This window comes from Tenrec ecaudatus, chromosome 8, assembly GCF_050624435.1.
Source record: "Tenrec ecaudatus isolate mTenEca1 chromosome 8, mTenEca1.hap1, whole genome shotgun sequence".
NCBI lineage: Eukaryota > Metazoa > Chordata > Mammalia > Afrosoricida > Tenrecidae > Tenrec > Tenrec ecaudatus.
In genome coordinates this window covers 51957317-51963316 of record NC_134537.1, presented here as the reverse complement: position 1 = coordinate 51963316, position 6000 = coordinate 51957317, and positions in this window count along the sequence as shown.

Sequence of the window (6000 nt, the reverse complement as noted above, 5' to 3'; positions counted from 1 at the left end):
CAAATGATTTCTAATAAATCATATTATTGAGGACACTTTCAAAGTAATGCTTAGATGATATAGTTTACAATCCTGATAGAAAATGTAGAGGAATTCCAAAACCAAATTCACTGTCCTCAAGTCAATTCTGACTCATAGCAAGCCCCTGTGGGTTTCTAAGACTCTGTTCACAGCAGTAGAAATCCGAATCAGTCTTTCTCCCTCAGAGCTGCTGATGGTTTCAAACTGGTGACCATGCAGATCATAGGCCAGCCTGTAACCATTAAACCACCAGGCCTCCAAGTAGATGAATTAGCAAAATGACATTGTTTATGAAGGGTTAAGAGTTCAGTGTGAAATATTGTTGCTCCTTGAATATCCACGGCTAAAAAGAGTTTAAATTTGTTACACTAAGAATAAAGCTCTGGTCTTAAGTATAATGATATATTTAGTATGACTTATTTTTAGAGAGGAAGCCTGGTGGCAAAGCTGTTGATCAAATGTAGGCGGTTCAAGGCCACCAGCCTCTTTGTAGAAGAAAGATGTGGCTGTCTGCTTCTGCACAAATTTGCAGCCTTGAAAACACTATGAGGTAGTTTTAGTATATCATATAGAGTTGCTATCAGTGTGAATCTTCTTGAAATTAAAGTCTTTCTTTTATTTCTTTTTCAATCACTAAGGACAAAGAACTCTTTCAACAGTTAGTGATTTTAAAGTTTACAGAAAGCAGATTAGGAAAGATGTATAAAATATTAAAATGGTTTTCTTCTCTCTACTGAATAGGATGATTTTCAGGTTCAAATGAAAATACAGAAACCTCAAAAATATATTAATTTCCAGTATTTATAGGGAATCCAGGTGGTGTAGTAGGTTACAGTTGAGTTGCTAACAGCATGGTCAGCAGTATGAATCCACTAGTCTGTCCACAGGAGCAAGATGAGGCTTTCTACTCTTATGAAGACTTGCAATCTCAGAGACCTGTAGGAGCTGTTCTACCCTGTTTTACAGGGTTGCTGTGAGTCAAAATGGGCAGTGTGGTTTCCTTTTATGGTTTATTAAGACTAATAATAACAATGGAAACATGTTGTTACTAACCTGGGTGTAGTAGTTGCATTATCTGCTGTCAATTTGGGACTGGAGAAGATTAAGAGCAAAGGGGTGGAGTCTAGTATGTCAATCAGAACATAGTCAATGAGGTCTCTGTGTGGGCATGGCTTTCTCCTGACAATTCTGGGAAATCCTGCTTTTCTTCCTTGGAAATGGGAGACACTTTCACTCTCTTTCCTAATTCCCTTGGAGATGGTCTACTGATACGACACATGGCGTTATGCCCTGGAAACTGGAAAAGCCACATGGACCTATCCTGATGCAACCAGACCCTGGGAGTTGGAGAAGCCAGTACTGAGATGCTTACAACACCCCCGGATGTTGTGGAAGACTTCTGAGGTAGTTAGTTAATTGTGCCAGCCTGGCCGATAAACACATGGGGGCTTAATTGAAGGGTGGAGAGATAAATGGTTCTAACAACCTCACCTTTCTTGTCTCTTGCTCTTTGATCATCCGAACAGTGTGCAGCTGCCTTGCTTGTTCTGTGCCTCAATTTGCAAGCTACACTACCTGTGGGTCACCTAACCCATGGACTGTGTCACTGTAATTTCAGGTTCCTTCAAGACCTGCTTCGCCACACCATTGGAATGTATATCTCTTGAGCTGGGCATTGTCGGACCCTGTCATCTGGCTGACTGTTGGTGACCTGCTTTGCTGTTTTCTGCCTATGCCTACAGAGGACTACCTGGTGGCCCTCAAGACTTGAAGCACTGCCAGTGTCTCACAGATGTCTCAAGGGAGTGGGTTGCTTTGAGCCATTTGTACTGCTTTATAATTTAATTAACTGTTTATTTGTTATGTGATATAGCTAGTTATCTGTATAAATATATATAAAATTATTCACAATCTGGTTTTGTCTCTCTAGAGAACCCTGTCTAACACATTTTGGTACCAGGAGTACTTCTAGAGAAATAAAATCATAAATATGGGCTTCTTAAATTGGCTCTCCAGCCTGATTAGTCTTAATATCATTAATAATGCTACATCAACACCCCAAAGCATGGATAAGTCTGCTACTCTTACTAATCCATGGTGTGAAATAACAAAGCTAATATCTACAGTAGCACAACCGATAGATGAGAGGCTGGATAAAGGAGAGGCTCTGAGTGATCGTATCTTTGATATTTTCCAGGAGTTTTGTGAGGATAACAATAGAGGGAAGTTGGTTGGCTGGTCCTTCTTACAATGGAAAGTGTGATTAAGGAGAGGGATGGTCTCAGAGCCTCAGAAGTGCTCCCCAGATGCATACTAACAGATTTGAAAGCTTCCATCTGTGCTACAAAGGAGAGCCTTCTCTACTCTAGTAAGAGAACTGACGACATTGCTGAGAACCAGGTCCAGAGACTCATTATGTGAGTGGCTGAATCACAGTGGCAGCTGAATTGCAGATCTAGAGCAGTGCCTGATACCAAAGTGAGGGCATTGATTGGGAAAAGTTGGGACCCTGAAACTCGGGATGGGAACATATGGGCTGATGATCCAGAAGAGGAAGATATTGAGCCCCTAGAAACAATTGGCCCACACCAATCAAGAGATCCACCCCTCCCAGCTGAAAGTATTAATTCACAATCCACACCTGAGCACATTAGCCAAACTGTTCAAGTTGATATGCCAGGTGTGGCTGCATCAGCAGCATTGCTTGAGGGAGATGCCTTTACAAGATGTTGCTGACAGCACCCAGGGAACACCCTCACTACCCATTATTTCCACTAGACCTCTCACTAAAATTAAGTCTCAGAAAGCTCCTAAAGGTGAGGTTGAGATGATTAACCAAAGAGAAGCACACTATACTCATAAAGATCTGCTTGAGTTTTCAAATATGTACAAGCAGAAGACTGGGGAAAAACCCTTGGGATGTTTACTAAGGGTGTGGGATACTGGTGCACTAAATGTAATATTAGACCGGTCTGCATTTCTGGATTTGGGACTCCTAAGCACAGACTCTTCTTTCAAGAGAGGCTAAGAGAAGATCTAATTCTTTATTTGGTTGGCTCACTGAAGCATGGACTGCCAGATGGCCTAGATTAGGCCAACTTGACGTACCTGACCTACCTTGGTACACTGTAAAGGAAGGCATCCAAAAGCTTAGAGAAATTGGTATGTTGGAATAGATCTATCAGAATTTATCTATCAGGATCTACCAGGTATGTTGGAATGGATCTATTAAGACTCTTGGAATTGCTATTTTATGTGCACCAGGATTAACCGTGGGCACTGCCCTAAGTGAACTCTGATATTTGCCCACAATGGGGCTGATTGGTCCCCATGGTAGTAAAGGGCAGGTGTTAGCACTGAATCAGCACTGAGACAGAGTGGGCATGATGAAAATAGACAACAGGTTTCTGTAGTAATCAAAGCAATCTGTCTCGTGTGGAATTATAGCATTGGCTACTTAGCCACACTGTCCCTACGAATGAAATAGATGGGAAACCAACTAAATATTTACGTGATCTATATGGCGGAAGAGTGATAGATGAGGTGAACAGTAGAATAGACAGTCATGATCACACAGTCAATTCCGAGACCTGAGCCAGTTTACAGACCCACCACCCCTTGAATGAGGGGAAGGCCAGGTCCCTTTGAAGGCGGACCCTGCTACACCACCGCAGGTTTATATTGTTAATCTTTCTTTAGCTTGCCCCAAAGGAACCTACAGCTTTTCACAACAATGACTGTTCATTGGGAGAAAGGAAATAATCAAACTTTGGGGGGATTATTGGACACTGGCCCTCAACTGACACTAGTTCCAGGAGACCCAAAGTGTTTCGAAGGCCCACCAGTCAGAGTGGGGGCTTATGGGGGTCAAGTTATCATTGGAGTTTTAGCTCCGGTACACTTCTCTGTGGGTCCAGTGGGCCCCTAAGACCCATCCTGCAGTTATTTCCCCACTTCCAGACTACATCATTGTAATAGACATACTTAGTAACTGGCAGAACTCCCATATTGGATCAATGGAATGTGTAATAAGGACTATCATGGTAGGAAAGCCAAGTGGACACCATTAGAACTGCCATTGCCTAGGAAAATAGTAAACCAAAGGCAGTACCGCATTCCTGGAGGGATTTCAGAGATCAGCGCCACCATCAAGGACTTGAAATATGCAGGGGTGATTCCTATCACATCCCCATTTAACTCACCAATTTGGCCTATGGATCCTAGAGAATGACAGTGGATTATTGTAAACTTAACCAGGTGGTGACTCTAATTCCAGCTGCCATTCCAGATGTGATTTCATTGTTTATGCAAATTAATACTTCTCCTGGTACTTGGTATGCAGCTATTGATCTGGCTAATGCCTTCTTTTCAATACCAGTCTTGAAGAACCACCAGAAGCAGTTTACCTTCAGCTGGCAGGGGCAACAATATACTTTCACAACTCTCCCCGAGGAGTACATCAACTCTTCTGCCTTGTGGCATAATTTAGTCTGAAGGGACCTTGACCACCTGTCTATTCCACAACATGTCACACTGGTCCATTATATTGATAACATTATGCTGATTGGATCCACTAAGGAGGATGTATCAAAGACTCTAGATTCATTGGTACAATATCTGCATACAAGAGTTTGGGGAATTAACCCAACAAAGATTCAGGCACCCTCCACCTCAGTAAAAATTTCTAGGAGTCTAGTGGTATGGGGCATGTCAAGATATTCCTACTAAAGTGGAGAATAAGCTATTGAATTCCGCCCCCCAATGAATATAAGCTATTAAATTTGCCACCCTCCCCCCCCAATGAATAAAAGGAGGCTGAAAGCCTAATGGGCCTCTTCAGATTTTGAAGGCAACATCTCCCTCACTTGGGTGTTCTATTTCAACCTATTTATCAAGTGACACAAAAAGCCTCCAATTTTGAGTGGGGCCCAGAACAAGAAAAGGCTCTGCAACAGGTTCAGGCTGCCGTGCAAGCTGCTTTGCCACTGGGACAATATAATATGATCCAGCTGACCTGATGGTGCTTGGGGTGTCAGTTGTAAATAAAGATGCAGTGTGGAGTCTTTGGCAGACTCCTTTTAGTGCATCACAGCGTAGACTGTTGGGATTTTGGAGTAAAGTCTTGCCATCCTCTGCAGATAATTACATCCATCCCTTTGAAAAACAGCTGTTGGCCTGTTACTGGGCCTTGGTGGAGACTGAACACCTCTCCATGGGCCACCAAGTAACCATGAGGCCTGAACTACCCATCATGAACTGGGTGTTGTCTGACACAGAGTCAAAAAGTTGAATGTGTGCAGCAACACTCCATTGGTAAGTGGAAGTTGTACATCTGATATCGGGCCAAAGCAGGACCTGAAAGGACAAGTAAGCTGCATGAAGAAGTGGCCCAAATGCCCACAGTCTCCACTCCTGTTACATTGCCTTCTTTCTCCCAATCTGCATCTATGGCATCCTGGGGAGTTCTTTACCATACTTTAACTGAAGACCAAAAAAGTCATGCTTGGTTTATGGATAGCTCTGCATGATATGCAGGTGCCACTTGTAAATGGACAGCAGCAGCACTACAGCCCCTTTCTGGGATCTCCCTAAAGGACAGTGGTGAAGGGAAATCTTCCCAATGAGCAGAACTTCGAGCAGTGCACCTGGCCGTTCAGTTTGCATATAAGGAAAAAAGGCCAGAGAAGGACCGTATACTGATTCATGGGCTGTGGCTAATGGCTTGGCTGGATGGTCAGGGAATTGGAAGGAACATGGTTGGAAAATTGGTGACAAGGAGGTGTGGGGAAGAGGTATGTGGATAGACCTCTCTGAATGGGACAAGAAGGTAAAGGTAATTGTATCTCACGTGAACTCTCACCAAAGGATTACCTCTGAAGAGGAGGACTTTAATAATCAAGTGGACAAGATAACACGCACTATGGAGACTAGTCCTCCTCTTTCCTCTGCCACCCCTGACATTGCCCAATGGGCACATGA